Here is a 25,589-nt window from a genome sequence, read left to right on the forward strand (position 1 = left end):
AGGACTGCCTGTGACTGTTAGGGCCTCGAATCCTCAGAAACGTGCGATGCTCAAAGTGGTCCATCTGCCGATAGCCCCTTGGTCTGAGTAGAAATGACAGACTCAAAAGGGTGATCAGGCGAGGGAAGAAAAGGAAGGGAACAGCAGGGAGGGAGATCTGAAACAAAGGTAAACAAGCATAAGGTTTTAACACTTCTTGTCACTGAATCACAGAATACCTCAGGACCTATACTGTAACAGTAACACCTGTAAAGGAAAACAACAGCCACTGAATCCTAGATGGGATCACAGTAATGAAAGCGCTACTAGATCTGAGGATCGAACAAGGACATTCCTACCCACTTACAAAGAAGGCTGTGTCATACATTTCCATGTATTTATCCAGCAGTTATCAACATACTCAAAAAAGTCTTAACAGCCACGTAACTGGGTAATTTGACCTTACTTCAGGACGAACTCTACAAGCCACTGCTGTGAAAACAGAGATGAACAATATACATGAATTTAAAGAACATGTAAAGGTGATGAAACACCATTACACACCAAAGATTATGTTGTACAAATTGCAAAAGAAATGGCCAATATTATGATCCTGTTCCAAGGATTGTGCAACTAGCACAGGGGTCACAGAAGACACATAAAAGGTAGCAGAGTATTGCAGCAATATGAAGGGGGTATAACGCTGTGCAGGCTGCTTCAAGGCAAATAAAGCCATGCGGTAATCCAGAAAAAAACAGAGTATGAATAAAGTCCAATAAACAGAAATTCAAATGTGCTGCTGCGCGTCTCACACAAAGCCAACAATCCGTAGTTAACCCAGGGAATCAGTGAGGGTCAAGAAGGGAAATTACACAGCCCCCGCAGGAGCCTTAAGAAGCTCGTCCAACAAGGGATGGAATTAGGTAAACACAAGGAAGCCCCGCAAGAGCCAGTCATCGGCTCATCCAACTGGGCTTTAAAATGCCAAACAGAACAAGCTGCTGGGCCGGAACTCAACATAGAGTAATGAGGAGCAATGGCACAAAAGCACCCCTACCATGACCAGGATATGCAGCACGCCACAAGAGGATCCTGGATTTAACGGCACCCGACTGGTGCCACGGAAGCATTTACATTTTCTACAGCGCAACGTTGTGACGTCATCAGCGCAACGTTCTTGGCTTCATGGCAAATGAAACTTCTCATCCACTTACCGAGAAGGCTTGCAAAGCAGTGTTCTCCACCGGCCCTGAGGAAGCGGCATGACAGTGACATGACATACTGGCACAAAGGGCAATGCATCCATACAAACAGACTTACAGGACAGTTGACAGAACATGTGGGACATACGCTGGCCCCCACCTTCACAACATGGTTGTTGTAAATCCAAATGTACTGTCACACAAGATTAAGTGGATGAGCCAACCACATCCTGCTGCACACAGAGAGGCTGCAATTTCCCATAGAGCCTGTTGTTGTGATGTCACACACAATGTCAAACTGTGGCATCTGCAATGTGTCAGGGACAAGGTTTACACACATTGATGCTTTCACCAGAGTCCACACTCCACTACAGATGACTGTCAAGAAGGGTGACTGTCATGTCATGGGGGTGGTGCAACATGTAATTTGATCCATGGTGATGAGACATGTATGCATGGTACTACAACATGCACAAAAACAGTTCCCACACATTCCCAAACCATACCAACACCAAAAAGCCTGTTTGGATCTCTTAGCCGAACTGACATTTACACATATCCGTGCATGGAACGCTGATTCAGCCCACGTTGCAATCATCATGAGTAATAGCATGAGGACAAAGATGACAGAAACAGACAACAGGCACAGCAACCTAGGAATGACAGACACACAAGAGGTTACCGTTAAAAATAATTGCAAAAGATATGGGCAGTTACGAAACAGGAACCATGTAGGACACATGCAAATTTCAAGGAAAGTTATTGTGCCTTACTGTGTGGCATGACATCAGCACTCATGTGACACATCAGAACACACATCAAAGTAACTTTGCATACAGTCAGTTGGACACACATTGCAACACATGCCACTCAATGCTACAAGCTTTCTCACTCATTCCCAGTGACTCATAATTATGAGAAGAAGTTGCGTATGAGCTGACTCCGGATATCATCCTCCTCCTCCTCATCACTTGCATCGTGACCAAGCCCTTGATCCTCAACGGGTGGATGTTCCTGCTCCTCAGGATCCAGGATGAGTGGCACTGACTTCTCAACTGCCATGTTGTGCAGCATTCAGCACACGATGAAGCTCTTACAGACCTTGTCCGGTGCATATGGGAGGGATCCTCCAGTCTTATCGAGGCACCGGAATCGGCTCTTCAGGAGGCAAAACGTCCTCTCAATCACTCGCCTGGTCTGCCCGTGTGCATTATTGTACCGCTGATCTGCAGCTGTTCTTGGGTTGCGGAGAGGTGTTGTTAGCCATGGCATGTTGGGATATCCCGAGTCACCTACATAGATACATCATGGAAATAAGTGGGTCAGGAGATGCCGTAAGAGCAATAGATACTGAAACACACAGGACAAACAGAGTTTATCCACCAACAAAACATGCCTGCTCGTTGCGCAGCCCCAGCATTATTTGTGGCACCCTGCTACCTCTCATGATGAATGTATCGTGTGCCGATCCTGGAAAACGTGCACAAACGTGGGAAATCAACAAGTTAGCAAGACACCACAAGGGCATTTATTGAATGGTAATGTTTACGGTTGCAGTAAGCCTGCTCCTGTGCCTGTGATGGCACCAAAGACACATGTGTCACATCAATGGACCCAATGACATGTGGCATCCCTCCCAGGGCATAGAAATCACCCTTGACATCTCTCAACTCTTCAGGAGTAGGAAATTTGATGAATTCATCAATGTGCTCCAACATGGCTGCCCAAACATCATGCAGGACATGGCTGAACATCGTCTGTGACATTCCACCAACATCAGCTATGGTTAATTGAAACGTACCTGTAGCAAAAAAATGTAGGTCTGCCATCACCTTTATCTTGGGGGTCAGCGCAGTAGGATACCTGTGTTGCGGTTGGAGATGTGGTGCCAGCTTGTTCGTCAACTCCTGAATCAACTGTTGAGTGAATCTGTAACGTCAGATGCAGGCACGTTCCCTCATGGAAGCCAAGTCTGGGAATGGCCTTGGTAGAGGCGGTGCCCTGCAGGACATATTTGGGAATAATGGAGATTGACAGTCAGCCAACATCAATGGCAATGTACATAGCACATGCAAAACTGCTACTAGACATCAGGTCACTATGGAGTCTGGCGTGTGCAATACATCCAGGACACATATGCCAGCTTGCTGGCACTCCTACGAAAAGCCAGACACACCTGTTGATTGACAAATCAACATGACATGCCCTGAAATGAGCTGCTGGACCGGTCTGAGTGAACAGCCCAAGATATCACCGGAGTGACACACGTCACCGGATCACTGACAAAATATCGAATTCAAAAATATAGAATACCCAAAATATCGATAACAAAATATCGAATGCAAAAATATTAAAGTCCTATCTACAAACAGGTAAGTACGAAAATATCAAATCAAAAATATCGTTAACAAAATATAGTTAGTCAAAATATAGAATTTTTTAAAACATCTTAAAAGTAATTTAAAATTAATAAAATAATGAATATAAATAACCAAAACATACTTAAACATACTTAAATAACCTTAAAATTATTAAATAATTAATTTAACTTAACAAAAATAAACATACAATTTTATTTTTTAACACATATATCTATATTAACATAATATTAATAGAAAAGATACAATATTTTCACCGCAGGATAGCGGGAGGGTAAAATTTACTATTACCACTCCAGTGAGTGCAACAATAGGGTAAACGTTGGCTAGCGTAGGGGTAAAAATTACTATTCCCACTCCACTGAGTGCAACAGTAGGAAAAGCGTTGGATAGAGTAGGGGTAAAAATTACCATTACTCCTCCAGTGAGCGCAACAGTAGGGAAAGCATTGGCAAGCGGGAGGGTAAAAATTACTATTCCCACTCCAGTGAGTGCAACAGTAGGGAAAGTGTTGGATAGCGTAGGGGTAAAAATTACTATTCCCACTCCAGTGAGTGCAACAGTCGGGAAAGCGTTGGATAGCGTAGGGGTAAAAATTACTATAGCCACTCCAGTGAGTGCAACAGTAGGGAAAGCATTGGATAGCAGGAGGGTACAAATTACCATTCCCACTCCAGAGAATGCAACAGTAGGGGAAGCGTTGGATAGCGTAGGGGTAAAAATTACTATTACCACTCCAGAGCGTGCAACAGTAGGGAAAGCGTTGGATAGCGTAGGGGTAAAAATTACTATTCCCACTCCAGAGAGTGCAACAGTAGGGAAAGCGTTGGATAGCATAGGGGTAAAAATTACTATTCCCACTCCAGTGAGTGAACAGTAGGGAAAGCGTTGGATAGCGTAGGGATAAAAATGACCATTCCCACTCCAGTGAGTGCAACAGTAGGGAAAGCGTTGGATAGCAGGAGGGTAAAAATTACCATTCCCACTCCAGAGAGTGCAGCAGTAGGAGAAGCGTTGGATAGCGTAGGGGTAAAAATTACTATTCCCACTCCAGAGCTTGCAACAGTAGGGAAAGCGTTTGATAGCGTAGGGGTAAAAATTACTATTCCCACTCCAGAGAGTGCAACAGTAGGGAAAGCGTTGGATAGCATAGGGGTAAAAATTACTATTCCCACTCCAGAGAGTGCAACAGTAGGGAAAGTAAAGATTTAATATATTAATAAAAATTAATTAAATATCAATACCCCAAAAAATGTATTAAAATAAATTATCAATTTAATATTAGGTAATAATGAATCAATTAAAAATTCAAATAACTATTAGTTATTAAAATTAATTACCTAAAAATACAAATTAATTTCCAATTAACAAGTGACTAACAATATATTAAATATCAATACCAATAAATAAATACAAATTATTTACTTAATTACAATTAAATTACTTTCCACCCTATTCCCCTATAAACCCACAACCCACTACAGAAAATAAATAAATACAATTAACATAATTATCAATTTATCAATTGTTAAAATTAATTACCAATTAAAAATTAATTAATTACCATTTAATAATTAATTAACAATTAATTCAAAATGAATACCAATAAATACATTAACATATTTAATTAATTACAATTAAATTACTTCCCACCCTATTCCCCTATAAACCCAAAACCCGCTACGGAAAATAAATTAATAACATTAACATAATTATCAATTAATCAATAAATAAAAATAAATTACCTATTAAAAATTAGTTACCAATTAATTCAAAATAAATACCAATAAAACAATTAACATATTTATTAATTACAATTAAATTACTTCCCCCCTATTCTCCTATAAACCCACAACCTGCGACCGAAAATAAATTATTAAAATAAACATAATTATCAATGAATCGATTAATAAAAATGAATTACCAATTAACATTTAGTCACCAATTAAAAATTAAATAATTACCAATTAAAAATTAATTACCAATTAATTTAAAATGAATAACAATAATTAAAATAACATATTTAATTAATTACAATAAAATTACTGGTGTTCATCGGACGGTGTTGGGGCTTTACCTGTTGTTTGCCGTGTCCATTGCTTCCTTCCTCACGGCCGGGCTTGGCTCCGCCCCCTTGCTTGCGAGCGACCGGCCGGGCTTGGCTCCGCCGGTCCACCGATCACCTCACACCTACCTACAATCCCCAGGATCCCTTGGGGCAACGCGGACCTGAAGGACGAGTGAGCGCACCAGGAGGCGCATAAAGATGCGACAGGGGCCGAGTCCCCTGGTGTTCATCGGACGGTGTTGGGGCTTTACCTGTTGTTTGCCGTGTCCATTGCTTCCTTCCTCACGGCCGGGCTTGGCTCTGCCCCCTTGCTTGCGATCGACCAGCCAGGCTTGGCTCCGCCGGTCCACCGATCACCTCACACCTGCCTACAATCCCCAGGATCCCTTGGGGCAACGCGGACATGACGGACGAGTGAGCGTGCCAGGAGGCGCATAAAGCTGCAACAGGGGCCGAGTCCCCTGGTCTTCATCGGACGGTGTTGGGGTTTTACCTGTTGTTTGCCGTGTCCATTGCTTCCTTCCTCACGGCCGGGCTTGGCGCCGCCCCCTTGCTTGCGAACGACCGGCCGGGCTTGGCTCCGCCGGTCCACCGATCACCTCACACCCGCCTACAATCCCCAGGATCCCTTGGGGCAACGCGGACCTGACGGACGAGTGAGAGCGCCAGGAGGCGCATAAAGCTGCAACAGGTCCCTCGCCCCGCGAGGACGCGCGCGGGACGCGCCGGGCTAAGCCCGGGAAAAGGGCGGGCCGTCTACGGCCGTCAGAGGCCGCAGAAGGCCGGGCCGGGCAACCCCTCTAAGGTTTACGATCCTTGCAGCAACTTTAACCCTAGACAAGCGGACGATCGTTCATCATGCCATTGCAACAAGACAAAGGGGGGAAGTCTACAACAAAATCAGACTGTGGAAGCATATCCGGAACTATTGACAAAGTCATCACTAGGGCAGCCGCCCCCCTTGAACGAGAGATAGAAAATACTGAAAAACGGCTCTCCTTAGAAGTCTTTAATTCCAAACTTTCGTCACTGGGCCCAATCAAGAACAGCACTACTCCTGAAAATCGTTTGAGCCAGCGTCTTGTTGACTTAGGACTGCCAGAGATTAGTATTGGGTCAGACACACCAAGTAGTGTTACAGCGGGGAATAGCACAAGAAATAGCATTATCACCCAGGAGGAAAATGGGCACCGTAATACAGATCCCTCGAAGATCCACAAATTTTCTGCTGTAAAAGCAATACCTACAAGTGTGAATCTAACAGGGAAAAGAAAGCTGGGTGGGGGCGGACAGAAAGGCAAACATGCCAAGATCCCTAAACTAGGGGAAACATAGTTACATCAAAGGGTACAAACAATCTTACCCATATATTAGATGCCGCCCCTGCCCAGAATAAGGGTGCCCACTTTACAACCAACAATGATCAACAGCAGTCACTGAAAAGATTGCTAGTGACTGGGTCAGGAGAGGGTGGGTTGATTGGGCAAGTGGAACATATTGTAAAGTCCCTAATGCTTCCCATCTTTGAAAGGCTAAAAATAAATAATGAAAACTTAGGTAAACTCCAAAAGGCTACAGCAGATAACACCCAAATACTAAATTCTATACTGGATAGCAGGAAGTCGGAGGGACAAGTTACGCATGCTAACAACTTGATTAATACCGAACAACCTAACGCCGCAAACGTCGGTCAGCATGTAATGCTGACAGAGAGAGTGATGGGGGAAATTAGTTTGGGTGGCACCAGGGAGAGATCACAGGGAACGGAGGATAGTGGTAGTATAACGGGGTTACCTGAGATACCCCAAGAAGGGGGCAAACAGCCAGGCTCGAAACATACTGACCAACTAGCCATGGGTGTGGGTGACCGAACCATCTTAGATCTACCACCTCAAAGTACCCCATTAGTGATAATCCTGGGAAATGTTCCCCCATTATGACAAGGAGAGAGAGAGGATTTCCATCAGATTAAAAACAAGGTAACACATTGGTTACACCGAAACACAAGTGAAGGATATAGAGTAGGACACAACATAATTATGGCCCGCCGAGTAGCGTGGCTGGGACGGTCAAGAAAAACTAGGGATGGAGACTGTATAGTGATCAATTTTAACAGTCCGGTACCAGTGGAAAGGATACTCAGGGAAGCAGAGGGAGGTACATCACAGGGGAGACAGGGTATAGTTATACTGCCCCTTGGGTTTTTTTATAGGCCAGGGTTGTATGACACCTTTAAATACAGGAATACGATACACACATCCAAGCCACCACACCGTGGAAGACTAGATGGGTGGGATATTATACCCTCTAGGTTGAACGGAGCCAGGATGGGGAGTGCATCAGGACAACTCACACCTCTGGAGGTCACGAATAGATTTAATGCCCTTTCGGGCCTTAATGATTGCGATTGATGGCGGGTATGACATGCCCAGTTACTCCCCTACTATTGAACCATGTATCTTGCGCGTACATCCCACTGCCCCGGTAAGATCCCAGGTATCACATCAGGTAGCTCAGCCATCGGCAATTATCTCATCAGTTCGACAGGGTATCGAACATGTGAATTTTGACCCACACACGATATTAAGTGTTAAGTTAACACCTCCAGTGCAGGCACAGAACGATTCACCCTCTGTATTGGCTGGAACTTACAAGGCAACACCAACTCAGACTCTATCTTTAGCACCCGCACTTGACCCCAGTAAGATTGATACCTTTAATGTAATCTAATGGAATGTAGCAGGGCTCGCTGATAAGATCATTGACCCCATTTGGACCCAGTTTATTAGTAATTTTTTTATTATATGCTTACAGGAGACTTGGCTAGTTGATTGTAACTTTTCTCTTGAAGGGTACAAAGCCTTTTATGTCCCTGCGGTCCCCGCAGCTAGAGGGAGAGCTAGGGGAGGTTTGGTAATTTTTACCTCCCTGGCATTAAACTGTAAAATCAGGTCTATCCCCTCTTTGAATAGTGACATACAGGCCATTGTTCTTGAATGGGGAAATCTTAGCCTTTGCCTAATAAATTTTTATAATGCTGTTAATAGGGAAGAAGGCAGTAAGATCACGGCGCTGGATAAATTTGTTAAGTTGCACTGTGGCCTACAAAGAAAGAGTATAATGATCATGGGGGACTTTAATATACACCCATGTGGAACGCCCGGGCTCTCCAAAATGATTGAAATAGGCTGCCCGAAGGTGACGGGCCTACACTTCGAGCACTCAACACAAGGTGATGAACTAAACGATATGCCAGATGATTTTGATCTTTTCCTAGCCGCCAGTCTGTTACCTCCACTGAATATACAAAAGGTACCCACTTTGAAAGGAGGTCATGGTGGGTCATTTATTGACCATATATTAGTTTCTACTAATTTCCACACCTCGATAACGGGTTACACAACCTTGGAAAGCCCCTTTAGTGATCATAACCCCGTCTGTACCATAATAAGCAATAATCTCTTGCATAGGAAGGAGCTTGTGCAGGCAGTGGGGACCCTTAAAACAACTAATAACAGGCGGCGCCTTAAGTGGACCCAAGTAACTCCCCCATTGTTTTATGAAAATCTACAAGAATTATGTAAGGCAGAATTCTTGTATTGCTTAGACCCAGAGTCCTCTGCCATGGGCACAATAACTGCCTTCAAAGGTATAATTAGCAAAGTTGTTAACCATTGGTGGCCAGAATAAAATCAATGACAATCCAAAATGGTTCGACCACAGTTGTTCAAAAGCTGCCAGGGACCTAAAAGATGCTTTAAAGAGTACCCCTAGGGACCATGTGTTAATCCGCTCTGCTCGAGCTGCATATAAAAAACAGCTAGGTCTTCGTAAGAGGGAGGTGAAGGAGGACATATGGCGAGAACTTTTAGAACCCCAGACTCTATCAAGTAGTTCCAGATTCTGGAATATTATTAATAGTCCGTTATTTCCTTCTAAAAAATCTGAAGATCTGGGAATAACATAACAGAGGAGGAATGGGTGGACCATTTCAGGGTTATCTTTGAATGCACAACATCTGTCCCCGTGTTTCAAATAAACTCAGAGCGTGGAAATGATATCATATTCACAGCACAAGAGGTGGAAAATAGCATTAATAACCTTACATGTAAAAAGGCTCCAAGCCCTGATGGTGCTCCACCTGATCTCTACAAATCCAATGTATCCCTGTGGGTGCCAGTCTTGGTGGCAGTATTGAATGCAGCAGTAAAGGCTGGATGCCCTGAATCTTGTGGGATTGTCTACAATAGTCCCTGTGTTTAAAAAGGGGGACAGAAATTGTACAATGAATTATAGACCCATCTCCCTGATCGATTCAGTCGTGAAAGTTGTAGGGGGAATAGTGTTGAACAGATTGAGTGCTTGGGCCGAAGAAAATAACATTATATCAGAAGTGCAGTATGGGTTTCGCCCGGGAAGATCTACTGTGGCCCAATGTGTCAATTTACATCTCATACTGGGAAAATACACTGTAGCCCGAGGGGGAACAATCTACCGGGCATTCATGGACCTATCCTCAGCCTTCGACTGTGTTAATCGGGAGGGGCTGTGGGGGTCCTTGAATGCCATGGGGGTTGACGCTAACCTGGTGGATTTCTTGAGAGATCTCCACAAAGAGACCAAGGCAAACGTCAGGTACTCACAGGATCTAAGGGTCTCGAGGGATTTTAGCACAGAAAGGGGGGTACGTCAGGGTAAATTTCCTAGCCCCCTTTCTTTTTAACCTTTATATAAATGATTTGGACCGAATCTTGCAGGCAACTGGGGTGGATTATCAGTATGTGGGTGACAGGGGGCTGCCCGTCTTGCTATACGCAAACGACGCAGTTCTCCTAGCACGAACCCCTAAAAGCCTACAAGTTCTGCTAAACACATTTTGGGGGTTTATGGCAGAAAAAGATCTGGCCATAAACAATGCAAAATCTTTTATAATGCAGGTAGGGCCTGGATCTAAGCGCCAATACCCATCAATGGTAAATGGAACGAGAGTGTCAACAACCTCTACCTTCTCGTATCTGGGCGTTCTCCTAGACGAGAGACAAAACTGGGCCCCCTTGATTAAGAAGAAGCGGGGGGGAGGTGACCAGGAGCAACGCTGCAATTCTTAACTTTGCGAGCAAGATGGGCTATCGCCCAGTGGCCGCAATGTTGAAAATTTATCAAGCCAGGAGCGTAGCCATAGCCACATACGGGAGTGAGTTGTGGGGGTACACCAGAGCTGAAGGGATTCAGGTGGCCGAAAATACCTTCCTAAAACAACTGCTGGGGGTCCCCCAAGGGACATCAAACTTCTCCGTTCACGAAGAAACTGGTGTTCAATACATCAGCAACACCCCTGGCTTGCGTCCCATGGTCTTCTGGCTAAAAATTGGCTAAACAAAGATCTTGTTCTTACACACAAAATATACAGGGATTTGTTGAATTTTGGCCACATGCCTGTAATACCATGGTTCAAATACTTAATGAGATCCTTTAATGAGCTGGGACGCCTGGATCTTTTCTTAACTCCAGAGTGCATAACAAAGGAAGATATGGCCTTTGTAAAGGAATCTTATTTAGAGCGTAAGCAGATCAAGCGTGAGGAACAGGAACTCCAGAAATCTGGAGCACGCAGACATCTAATGCTCAAAACGTCTCCAGAAATGGAGGACTATCTTGCATGGCCTCTATCAATGCAAGAAAGATTTCTGCTAGTAAGGTTTAGATTGGACTATTTTCACCTCTTACTGGCAGTACCTAGGGGGAGCCATAAAGGACAGGTGTTAGCACCCTGTGGCTGCGATAACCTGTCTCCACAGGATCTGTTACACTTTGTCCTTTTTTGCGACTTTTATGCGGCCCCCCGTAGATTGTTTTTAAAATCTCTCTTAAAAAAACTAATTTTTTCACAGGCACGCCCATCTTTGTTTTACCTGCAATTGTTAAAACCCGACTGTATACCGTTGATTGTAGGGTTTTTAAAATGCTCTTTAAGATACAGAAAAAGCCTGGATTTCAACTGACTAGAATAAAATGTATTACTAGGAATTGCTTTTAACTTTATATATTGCCTTTATACTCTTACTTAATGTGTACCGACCCTATTGAACTCATGTAACCTGATCCGTGATGTCCATTTTTAAATTCGCTTGTTCTATTGTGTAAATGTAACTTTTATGGTTCTCATTTTTGAAGCCGAATAAAGTTCTAATGAAATACCTATTTTATATACCTCGATATTTTGTTTTTCTATATTTTAAAAATCGATATTACGTTACTTACCTTCAATTCGATATTTTTCACCACTATATTCTGTCCATTCGATATTTTGTCCATTCTATATTTTGACTTCGATATTATGGCTATTCTATATTTTTGATTCGATATTATGTCTGTTTACCACTTCACCATACCTGAAGTGGAAGGTTGTCATCCCATCCAGACAGCTGACTGCAAGGCACACACATAGGTCACATGGAATGCCAAATGTACATATCAAACACATTGCGATTAAGGTGTACACGTGACAACAATACAGCACAGCCATTGTCACGATGCAGACATGTATGCCTGAGGAAATATTATGTCTGATGCACACAGACCCAACAACGGTGGGAATCCACATGTGGCATGGTGTGCGTAGATGTGAAACCATTCCCATCTCAACACAGACCCATGTTAGATGCACCAACAGCAGATGCAGTTTACGGAACACAAACAGCAAGCTCAATTTAACACAGGACACACACCTGACATAGTCACATAGGGTCATGCTGAGCGTGACATGTCAGTTGACAAAGTGCCCCAGTCCCTGGCATCAGGAGACAGGTGCTGGTAGTGATGAAGGTGCCATCCCAGTGTTGCTGTGCATGACAACATGTGCCTAATGATACACATGGGACAAGTGTCAAGGTGATGTGTGCCACATAGTGCCCCATCACACATGGCATGCGTCCACAGGTCATCACACATCGATTGTGCAACAAGATTAGATGCCCTGTGCTACATCACTGGCTGCCACACCTAGGGCCTGCACATGAAAGTATGCAATGAAAAGTACCTGATAGACATCCTTGTGCGAAACGTACCCCTACATCCCTGCAGTGTGTGCGCCTCGTATCAATATTGTAATGGTGCCATACGTGAGTGTGTGAAACACACCGTACCCCTGCATTCGCATCAGCGTGTGAAATGCACCGTACCCCTGCATTCGCATCAGCGTGTGAATCGTGCCCTGTGAAACGCACCGTACCCCTTCATTCACATCAGCGTGTGAAATGCACTGTACCCCTGCATTCGCATCAGCGTGTGAAACACACTGTACTCCTGCATTCGCATCACTATGTGACACGCACCGTACCCCTGCATTCACATCAGCATGTGAAATGCACCGTACCCCTGCATTCACATCAGCATGTGAAAAGCACCCTACCCCTACTTTCCGGGCGTGTGTGCGCATCGTACCACTATTGTATAGGTGCCATACGCAAGCGCGTGAAACACACTGTACACGTGTGTGGATCTCAAAATAATAAGGGGACACATAGGGGACAAGTAGTAGGGCACTTGCCTGCACAACATTGGAGTGGACCACACTGCTGCTGTCTCTGCATCCTCTGTCTCCTGCAATGGCACGTACTGTGGAGAGGGCCCCGGCATTCACTGAGGAGGATAACCAGGCCCTGCTGGACAGCCTCCTCCCATAGTACCCGAAGCTATATGGGAGACCAGAGGAGCAGGTGAGTGCTGACTCCACTACCTTTGACCGTGCACCTGTTGTGTGAGTGTCACAACAGGCATTGTGTCCAGGTGGGACAGACATGCAATGTGGTTTGGGGTGAGTCCCAGGGGGTGTACATGCTGATGTCTCTCATGCAGAGCATGATGTAGTTCATGTGTGTTCAGTCCTCACTTGCATTGTGCTTACTGTGACATTCACTGTATAGTGAATGACACATTCAGCCGTGCCAGACCTTGGTGTCTTCACTTCTAAATGTCCTGAGATGGAACAGTGGTCCCACCGGAGTGACAGGTGACTGTACTCACAGATGTTTATGAGTTGAGGGGACGACCTGTGGTGAGATTGTCCAAATGATGTGTCCAACCTCATGGACATTGGTGTGTGTGAATGTGCCTTGTCATGCGGGTGAGTGTGTATGTGATGTGTGGCACCACTACTGCATGGCATATGCAGCTGTTCTCCCCATCTGATGTGACCAGTAAGCAGTGCTGTGTGCGTGACTTGCAAAGCTAGCACGACACCTGTGACACCCCACAAGCAAGTGGAACATGTGCAAAGTGAGGGTTGTGTCCGCTGACGGGCGAGTGATCTGTGCCAGGGTGTGTCTGTATGGTCTGCTGAGGGTTCTTCAGTGGAGTGGGATATGTGACTGCTTGGTACGTGCTGTCCCACACTCTGCAGTTGTATTTGCTGCCCAGTGTTTGCAATGATCAGTGAGTGTGTTGCACCCCTTACGCCATCTGTTGGCCTTCAATGCCATGTAGTGCATTGGGGCTTGCAGACCGGCCAATTCACATGGGCAATGATGCAAGTCCTGTCAGCATCCTATGCCCTGTTCACATTATCAAAGATGTGCAAGTGTGTGTCTCTGGGACATGGAGTAGGTGTAGTGATGTTGTCTCACTGTGTCTTCCTGACAGGTAACATTATACGAGAAGGGGGAAATCTGGCGGGACATCGGCAGGGCCATCAGGACTGCGGGGGGCCCTTGCAGGCGCCTACATAACGTGCAGAAGAGGTTGCAGGACATCCGGTGCTGGACCCGGCGTATCGCCTTGGTCTAGCTGAAGTTGTCACCTCCACACCGGCATGGTGGATGCCGTCGCCTAACCCCCCATATGCTCCGTGTCCTGGCGGTGGTGTTCCCAGACCTCGATGGGCAGTTGCAGGAGAGACAGCAGCAAGGAGGGGGTAGGTACATGCCTGTTTGTTGTGTTGTATGTCACCTTCTTTTTGAAGTGCTCTGAAGCCTGGCTACACTCCCACAGTTAGGGTGTCAGCTCAGACAGGTTATATGTGCAGTGCCTTTTCGGCTCCCCATAGTCACCTGGTGCTCATTTTCATCCCTTCCCTCCTTAACATGTTTCCCCTGGTCTGTGTGTAATCACATTTGCACATGTTCATCTAGGGTGCAAGAAATGCACACTGCACATTTATTTACGCATCATGTGGGAGGGTGGTCTGTGACATGTGTTGGGACCTTGCCTGTACCATGACCTTTGCACTGTGTTTGGGCTTCATATTTGTTGGCACTGATGATGAGTCTCAACATAGGAGTGTGAGGTATCAACTGCACACCCTTGCAGCATGCATGACCTATGTTGTGTCCTCAGACATGATGTACATCAGTGGGAGATATGCATAGAGCCATGGCGGTTGCTCATGGTACAGTCAGATCATTCCAGACCCACAGATCAGTGTGCCCACTACAGTCCCCTGAGACACCCTGGCCTCCCAATCATGTGTGCTATCCAACACTGTGTCCATTCTATGTGGGTTCAGCATGGGTCTGCCTCTGTGGCATTGGTCCCTGGCATAGTTTGTATTTTTCCCGTGTCTGCTACATGTGTCCACTGGACAGGGATACAACATTTGGCTTGTGCTTACTCACACTGGGCAGTGCCTGTGTGCCTATTCACAACAATCTGTTGATGGTTGTTTGTTACAAATATGTATTGCCAGCCCCACAAGGTGAGGTTGGGTTACTTTTGGAATTGTTGCAGCACATTTTTTGTTACCCCGATTCAGAGGTCTCACTTCTTGAGCTGTATCAATCACATTGACTGAGGAATAGGGGTGTTGTGCGGGAGAGGTCTACATGGGCCTGCCTTTTTAGCCTGCCAGGTCTGACCTGTTGGTGACAATTGGCTGAACAATGAGTCACCATGCACTGCCCCTGTGATAGTGGCCAGTGATTTCCATTGGGGCTTGGCAACCTATGTCATTTTGTTCCAGACATGATTCAGGATCATACATTTTTGCCACATGTATATAGTTCAGATGCAACGCTGTTTTGTCTTAGTGTGCACACTTCTGTGTTGACATTTTGCTTGGGGATAACGGTGTGTCCACAATGCACCAATGATTTTGTTAATCACAATTGCAGGCCCATTAGCTTAAGCATTGTCCAGAGTTGGGACATGTGTGCCACTCCACATGACAACCAGTAGGTTTTAAGTGCAAGCAACTATGTCATCAGGGAATTGATGCCCATGTGCGGACTGACCTATTTCAAGTTGTGTCACATAAATGATTGTACCTTGGCACTCACAGCACTTGTTAAAAGTTGTTCATGTTTAGAATGTGTTAATACGACGAATTGTGTAAATGACACTTATGTGCCTGTATGATAGATGTCTCACAAGGTAGTGCACACAAAACAACAGTTCCACTTTCATGTAAGACGCAGCCACCTTTTCAAAGAGGCCAGTGTTAGCGATTATTGGTGTGCCTTGATCTCTATATACATGTCCCCACAGTGGTCTTGAGGTCTTGAAACTCCTTTGTTGTCAATTATACAAACTAATGAGTGTCAAGACATCAGGACCTCCGTTCCACCATGTATATGGACAATCTGCAACGCCATTTGTTTCTAACAGTGTTTTATTTTGAAGGGTGCCAGCTTTTTCAATGAATGTGTAAATGTGTTTTTAGTGTGCATTTCTTTGTGAGACATCTTTCATGCAGGCACATAAGTGTTCTTTTCACAAAATGGTGATTTAGCACATTCAATAAATGTCGATTGTGTAAAGTATCGTGAGTCCCAAGGTACCAACATTTATTTTAAATAACTTTTTGCCCAATGTACTTACAGGGCTCTGAGTGTGGTGACACCTTGGGGAGTGAAGTGGGTTAGTTAGCCCTGAGGGGCACCACTACTGTTTCTTTCTTTGTGAACTTGAGGTGGCATCACTTCATTGTATTGATCTTCTCTCCTGTAAACAAACACTAGCTTCTCTGTGTATTTCTCATTCAAGGTGTGGCTTGGTGTGTTTTTTGGATGCTTGTGTCCAAGTAGCATTGTGTCTGTACCAACTGGCCAGTACAAGGCTAAAATATGTTATGTTATCTGGCAGAGTTATCTGGCTGTTACTGATGCATGGCATGATTTGCAGTGTGACCTACTGATTTTGTGCTAATGTGTCAGATGTGTACAGGTGACTGATGCATTTCTGTTTCTTCTCCTTGCCCACAGCATCATCACCTGAAACTGGAGGAGACAGCTGCACAGACCAGGAGGAGGGACCCAGCCACAGTGCCACCAGCGTGGAGGAGTCCGAGGGAGCCAGTAGCACGGAGGGTGAGGGGAGTCAGTCTGCGGACCTGTTGGAAGGCAAAACATCTTACCAAGCAGATGGATCCAATTCTGACTCCCATGAGGAGGGGGAATTTGCAGCAACACCGGGCAGCAACACCGAGTCTGTACCCGCCCCCTCCAGCACCATCTCCACCCTCCCAGTTGCTCCCATCCCTTCTGTCCGTGCAGCCCCCATGTCTCCTTCAGCCCCAGAACCGCAGCCCCTGCCCCTGTCACCACTCCTGCCCTTAGTGCGGAGTCTGTGGACTTACTCCGCCAGTTTCAGGTTGGTCAGACATCGATGCTGAATGTCCTCCATGCCCACACTCAAATTCTGACACAGTTGTTGTCTTTCATGGAGGGTATGTCAGCAAGGATGTCTGACCAGCGTCGGATTATGCAGTCCATGGACTCATCACTGACACCATCCACACTCCCCTCTCCCATACCTGTCCCACGCACACGCAGGAAGACACGATCACGCACCCCAACAGACACAGGCAGCACACCCCACATTTGGCGAAGCGCACACCTCCTGGCACGCACACTCAGGGGGCTGCAGGCACACCCACAGGGGCTGGGGTTAGACCGCATACATGCAGCCAGAGTCACAGTCTGCACTCCTCACAGCTATCTCCCTCCACTCCAATAGTGTCCTCGGGTGCTGGGGTTGGGTTGGCCGAACTGACAGCAGTGTGCAGGGCACACTATCTGTCCACCTTTGGTGCTGCACAAGCCACTGAGGAGGATATGTCCATCCTTGCACCCACCTCACCTACCCTTGCCACTCCTGTCCCTGCGGTGCCTGGTCCTGCCACCGATGATGCCCCCCAAGGGTCAACATCCCATTAGCTACTCCATGTGCAGGCAAGTTAGGAGTAGACGGCGTACCCAACGTCCCCCTCCAAGGACATTTGTGTGGACTGGCCCTTGGCCTTATTTGAGCACGGACTCATTTTTGCACACCTTATTTTTTTCCAGCTGAATAAAGCCTTTTAATTTACTTTCAACAATATTGCATTTCAGTTACTTGATGTTGGTGATGAGGGGCCAGGAGTTGGTGTCCTGGTAATGTTTTGGGGTTCTGAAAGATGTTTTTTGTTGATGGTCATGAGGTGGACCATGGTATCTGTTTGCCATCACAATGACTCTGCAATTAATCATTGGTTGTGTCTGTTCAGTTTGGCTTGAGACATTGTCCCAAGGAGTGTTCCTTCCTCTGTGGCACCTGACATCCTCACTGCAGACAGTTGCACAATTGTTGTGCTGACATGTGTGCACGTTTCCTTTTTTGGTGACGGTCCCCTTCAACAATAGCCATGCCTGCTCACAGATGTCTACTGCTCATTCGTCTGTGCCATCCTTGCAACTCACTGTACTTGTGTTTTGAGTATGTACAAATGCCTTCAGGGACACATTCACCCTTTTCACCACTATGCATGTGTGTAATCACAGCCTACCCCTATGTTGGGAATTATTATGCAGGGTATATGGGCACATGACTCACAATTTTGTGCATTGTATCTAAGGGGTTTCAACCCTATTGTTTCCATGAGAGACTACACCTTGGTGGTCTGACCACCACCTGGACATTCATATCAGTCCTGGGATGTCCGTGACAATGTGTGTTCCCTTTCGCTCTCCTTGTTTGGTAGGCTGTAACATCACTATACACTATTGTGTCATGATGGTAGGGTGTGTATTTCGCCTGCATCCTCCATCGGTGGGTATGCATGTGGAATTTGACATCACACCCACATGTGGTGTGTCCATGCAGTGTGTGAAAGTAATCCATCCTCCAGGGAGTGGGACACTGCTGTAAGTGATGTGTTGCTATGGCACTATCATTATAGTCAGAAGTTAGGGATGTGCACATAGCCCCATCTAGTTGTGCTATGCTGATGATGATGTACCCCTATATCTGAGTACTGCTGGGAGTCCTATCCACCCAACCCTCATTTGTCTGGCCACTCCTGGGAGTCCTATGCACCAACCCCTTATATGTCTGGCCACTGCTGGGAGTCCTATGCACCCACCCCTCATATGTCTGGCCACTGCTGGGAGTCATATCCACCCACCCCCATACTGTTGGCCACTGCTGGGAGTACTATGCACCCACCTCTCATATGTCTGACCACTGCTGGGAGTCCTATGCACCTACCCCTCATATGTCTGGCCACTGATGGGAGTCCTGTGCACCCACCCCCATACTGTTGGCCACTGCTGGGAGTCATATCCACCCACCCCATACTGTTGGCCACTGCTGGGAGTCATATACACCCACCCCATACTGTTGGCCACTGCTGGGAGTCATATACACCCACCCCCATATGTCTGGCCACTGCTGGGAGTCCTGTGCACCCATCCCCATACTGTTGGCCACTGCTGAGAGTCATATCCACCCACCCCCGTACTGTTGGCCACTGCTGGGAGTCATATCCACCCACCCTCATACTGTTGGCCACTGCTGGGAGTCCTATGCACCCACCCCTCATATGTCTGGCCACTGCTGGTAGTCCTGTGCACCCATCCCAAACTGTTGGCCACTGCTGGGAGTCATATCCACCCATCCCCATAATGTTGGCCACCGCTGGGAGTCCTATGCACCCACCCCTCATATGTCTGGCCTCTGCTGGGAGTCCTGTGCACCCACCCCCATACTGTTGGCGACTGCTGGGAGTCATATGCACCCACCCCTCATATGTCTGGCCACTGCTGGGAGTCCTATGCACCCACCCCTCAAATGTCTAGCCACTGCTGGGAGTCCTGTGCACCCACCCCCATACTGTTAGCCACTGTTGGGAGTCATATCCACCCACCCCTCATATGTCTGGCCACTGCTGGGAGTAATCTCCACCCACCCCATACTGTTGGCCACTGCTGGGAGTCCTGTGCACCCACCCTCATATGTCTGACCACTGCTGGGAGTCCTATGCACACATACCCATATGTCTGGCCACTGCTGGGAGTCCTGTGCACCCACCCCATACTGTTGGCCACTGCTGGGAGTCCTATGCACCCACCCCTCATATGTCTGACCACTGCTGGGAGTCCTATGCACCAACCCCCATCTGACTGGCCACTGGTAGTAGTGATGTACACCCACACCCCTTGGAGCTGGACACTGCTGGCCCAGACCTGCACATACCAATGTGAAGGTAATATGCAGGGCCAGATCGACGCGTACCCTTCTGTTTGTGCTGTACGCAGGGGTTGCTGGACACGCCCCCCAGGTAACCGGACATTGGTGGTGATGTATGGCATACACATTATGGGGTGGGACTTTGGTATGGGTGATGTTTCCCGCCCCTCACCCCCCCTAGCCCCTGGCTGTTGTTCTCGCACCAGGTCCTAGGCGTACAGGACTGGGCTGACACAGAGGATGGGGTTGATGGCGTGTGTGTGCCTCGTATCACTATTGTAATGGTGCCATACACGAGCATGTGATACGCACCATACCCCTACATTTCTGGCGTGTATGTGCCTCGTATCACTATTGTTATGGTGCCATATGCGAGCGTGTGAAACGCACTGTACCCCAACATTCCTGGCATGTGTGCGCATTGTATCACTATTGTAATGGTGCCATACGCGAGCGTGGAAAACGCAATGTACCCCAATATTCCTGGTGTGTGTGCATCGTATCACTATTGTAATGGTACCATACGCGAGCACGTGAAACACACCGTACCCCAACATTCCTGGCGTGTGTGCGCATCGTATCACTATTGCAATGGTGCCATACGCGAGCATGTAAGATGCACTGTACAAGTACACTTTTGTTGTTGCGGTACGTTGTTCTCACCGTATGCGCCGCCGTCGAGTTCTGTGCACCAGGTCGTAGGCGTACAGGACTGGGATGATATGGACGATAGGGTTCTTGGCATGTATGTCGCGTACCAGGGATACGGTTCGGGTTGGACTCTGCTTTTCGGATGTTTTGAGCTCCCGTAGAAAAAGGGTTGTACGGAGTGTCGCAGAGACGAATCGTACTTGCTGGGCCGGAAACTGCTGCTTATTTACGTACGGACGTCGCGTACCACGTGTTCCGGATACAATTTGCACATATTTTTTTGTCGTACGGCGTTTAGTATGATTCGTACGGAGATCTGCTTTGGATACGAATCGAACTTTATCGTACGTATGAGAACGTTTACGGGTACGATTTGTACAGGAAATATGCTTCGTACGGCTATTTGTAAGGGATTTTACCAAATTGGAATCAGCCCCTATATGTTTTTTATCTTAAAGATATTTTTATTTTTATTTTTAACATATGTGTATATTTTCTAATTTACTTGAAAAAATATATTTTTATTTTGTTGATGGTATTTTGTTTGTTTTTAATTTTGAACTGACTGGAGTGAGAATAGTAAATTTCTTCCCTCCGCAATCCAGCACTTTCCCTATTGATGTGGTGACTGGAGTGGGAATAGTACATTTTGTCCCTCTGCTATCCAACAGTTTCCCTAGTGATGCACTGACGAGTAGGAATAGTAAAATGTATCCCTCCACTATTCAACACTTTCCTTACTGTTGCAGTCACTTGAGTGGGAATAGTAAATTTTATCCCTCTGCTATCCAACACTTTCCCTACTTTTGCACTCACTGGAGTGGGAGTGGTAATCTTTACCCCTCCGCTATCCAACACTTTCCCTACTGCTACACTCACTAGAGCGGAAAAAGTAAATGTAATCCCTCTGCTATCCAACACCTTCCCTACTGTGCCACTCACTGAAGGGGAAATAGTGATTGTTAACCCTTTGCTATCCAACACTTTCTCTACTGTTGCACAGACTTGAGTGGAAATAGTCATTTTTACCCCTCCACTATCCAACACTTTCCCTACTGTTGCACCCACTGGAGTGGGAATAGTAATTTTTACCCCTCCGTTATCCAACACTTTCTTTACTGTTGCACTCACTAGAGTTGTAATAGTACATTTTAACCCTCCACTATCCAACACTTTCCCTACTTTTGCACTCATTGGAGTGGAAATAGTAATTTTTACCCCTCCGCTATCTAACACTTTCCCTACTGTTGCACCCACCGGAGAGGGAATAGTAATTTTTATCCCTTCGCTATCCAACACTTCCCCTACTGTTGCATTCATTAGAGTAAGTATAGTAATATTTTCCCCTCCACTATCCCACACTTTCCCTACTGTTGCACTCACTAGAGTAGTAATAGTAATTTTTATCCCTCCACTATCCAACACTTTTCCTACTGTTGCACTGACTGGAGTGGGAATAGGAATTTTCACCCCTCTGACATCCAACACTTTAAATCTTTAAATGTAATTAAATTTTTTTGAAATAGTTAATGTTTTAATTTATAATAACATGTTTAAATATATTTTATGTTTTTGGTATATATATATATATATATACCAATAACATAAAATATATTTTTATGGCCCCCCTTCTCAAAAATTAAATAATAAAAAAACGCAGCCCCCTCCAAATAAATACAACAGTTAAAAAATGCCCAAGCCCCAGGGGATGGGTTCCCTGGGGCCGATTATGGCCTCGGGAGGGGGGCCATGAGGCCCCCTTCCAATTTTTCAAGAACAAATACAAAATAGGGGTCAGGCCCTGGGGGATGAGGTCCACAGGGCCAATAAAATAGGAAAAGAAGGAGTGGGGGCCACAGAGCCACTCTTCTTAAATAAAATAAATAGAACAAAAGACCGGCGTCGCGCCGGAGGCCCCGCCCCCTCCCTGCAGCACTGTGCAAATGCACCCCCTGGCGCATTTGCAGATGGGGAACTAATTCCTCTTGAATGGTGGGGGTCCCTGGGGAACCTTCAGTATGCGCCAGGGAGCTGCGTTGCATAGAAGTGTTCAGAGGCCACGCCCCTTTTTACATCTCTCTGCAACGCAGCTCTGTGGTGCTTAATGGAGGTACCAGGTGGGCTAGTTGCACCCCAGGGGCCCTCAAGATTCAAGGGGATTTAGGGGCATATGTATGAAACAAATTTTTAGTTGCAAACGCTGCAAATCGCAAAAAGCAGCGTTTTCGACTAAAAATTAGCAAAACGCGATGTATGAGCAAAATCGCATCGCAATATTAAGGAATCGCAAAATTTGCAATTCCTTAATTTTGCGGAAGCATTTAATGAATCGCAAATTGCGATTCCTTAAATGCTATGCAGCAAGCACCCAAGTTCTGCGATTTCTCCTTAAGAAATCATAAATTACCACCAACTTCAAGTTGGTGGTAATTTGCGATTTCTTAAAAAAATTCACTTTTTGGCATTTTTCAAGGTGCCATGTGGCACACATACATGCCCTTAGGGCATGTATGTGCGCCATATGCGCACACATGTTCATTTCAGGGGTGCATCAGGGTGTCATTATGATGCCCTTGAACCCTTGAAATTATTCTCAATTTGCGATTCTCAAATTGCGAATCGCAAATTGAGAACCAGAAATTGAGAATGACTTCCTATTCATACCTATCGGCCTCCGGTATTCCTTAATTGCGATTTCGCAATTTGCTAATCGCAATTAAGAAATACTAAGAAATCGCAAAAAAAGTGCGCATTTTTGAATACATCCTGTTTTGCAATTCTCAAATAGCGATTCTCAAAAAATCGCTATTTGAGAATCACAAAAACAGATTTTCATACATATGCCCCTTAATCCCCCAACTCAAAACACACCACAGGGTGCGTTTGCACAGTGGTAAAGGGAGGGGCTGGGGCCTGAGGTGACATGTGTGCAAACATGCTCTGTGGTGCGTTTTAAGTAGGGGAATTAATTCCTCTTCAATTTTAAGGTCCCCTGGGGGCCAACTAGCCCTATAGGTACCTCCAGTAAGCGCCACGGAGCTGCGTTGCAGAGTGTTGTAAAAAGGGGCATGGCCTCTGAACACCTCTCTGCAACAAAGCTCCTTGGCGCATACTGGAGGTACCTGGTGGGCTAGTTGGCCTCCAGGGACCCTTAGGATTGAAGAGGAATTATTTCCCCAACTTAAAATGCTCCGCAGGCCATGTTTGCAGACATGTCACCTCAGGCGCCACCCCCTTCCTTCACCATTGTGCAAACGTGCCCCCTGGCGAGTTGTAAGTTGGGGAATTAATTCTCCTTCAATACTGAGGGTCCCTGAGGGCCAACTATCCCACCAGGTACCTCTTGTATGCGCCAGGGAGCTGCATTGCAGAGAGGTGTTCAGAGGCCACAGCACCTTGTACACCTCTCTGCAACGCAGCTCTGTGGCGCTTATTGGAGGTACCTGGTGGGCTAGTTGGATGCTAGGGACCCTCAGGAATAAAGGGGACTTAATCTCCGAACTTAAAACGGCCACAGGACGTGTTTACACAGTGGTGAAGGGACTGGACGGGGCCTGAGGTGACGTGTGCAAACACACCCTGTGGCGCGTTTTAAGTTGGGGAAATATTTTGCCTTCAATTCTGAGGGCCCCTGGGGGCCAGCTAGCCCACCAGGTGATTCCAGTAAGTGCCACTGTGCTGCGTTGCAGAGAGGTTGTCCAGGTCATGCCCCTTTTTACACCTCTCTGCAAAGCAGCTTTGTGGTGCTTACTGGAGGTATCTATAGGGCTAGTTGGACCCTAGGGACCCTCAGGATTCAAGGGGAGTTAATTTCCCAAACTAAAACACCCACAGGACATGTGTACATGGTGGTGAAGGGAGGGGACAGGGTCTGAGGTGACGTATGCAATCACGCCCTGTTTCGCGTTTTAATTTGGAGAAATAATTCCCCTTCTTTCCTGAGGGCCCCTGGGGGCAAACTAGCCCACCAGGTGCTTCCAGTAAGTGCCACTGAGCTGTGTTGCAGAGGTGGTCCAGGCCGTGCCCCTTTTTACACCTCTCTGCAACAGCGCTTACTGGAGGTACCGAGTGGGTTAATTTGACCCTAGAGACCCTCATGAATCAAGAGGAGTTAATTTCCCAACTTAAAACAGCCACAGGACATGTGTACACAGTGGTGAAGGGAGGGGACGGGGCCTGAGGTGACATGTTCAAACACGCCCTGTGGCGTGTTTCAAGTTGGGGAAATAATTCCTCTTCAATCCTGAGGGTCCCTGGGGGACAACTAGCCCACCAGGTGCTTCCAGTAAGTGCCACTGCGCTGCGTTGCAGAGAGGTGGTCCAGGTGGTGCCCCTTTTTACACCTCTCTGCAACGCAGCTCTGTGGCACTCACTGGAGGTACCTAGTGGGCTAGTTGGACCCAAGGGACACTCAGGATTCAATGGGACTTAATCTCCCAACTTAAAACGGACACAGGGAGTGTTTACACAGTGGGGAAGGGGCCTGAGGTGACGTGTGCAAACACGCCCTGTGGCGCGTTTTAAGTTGGGGAAATAATTCCACTGCAATCCTGAGGGCCCCTGGGGGTTAACTGGCCCACCAGGTGCTTCCAGTAAGCGCCACTACGCTGCATTGCAGAGAGGTTGTCCAGGCCGGTCCCCTTTTGACACCTCTCTGCAACGCAGCTCTGTGGCGCTTACTGGAGGTACCTAAAGGGCTAGTTGGACCATAGGGACCCTCAGGGTTCAAGGGGAGTTAATCGCCCAACTTATAACTGCCACAAGGCGTGTTTACACGGCGTTGAAGGGAGGGGACAGGGCCTGAGGTGCCATGTGCAAACACGCCCTGTGGCGTGTTTTTTGGTGAAATAATTCCCCGTAAATCCTGAGGGC

This window comes from Lissotriton vulgaris, chromosome 9 (genome assembly GCF_964263255.1).
Source record: "Lissotriton vulgaris chromosome 9, aLisVul1.2, whole genome shotgun sequence".
Classification (NCBI taxonomy): Eukaryota; Metazoa; Chordata; class Amphibia; order Caudata; family Salamandridae; genus Lissotriton; species Lissotriton vulgaris.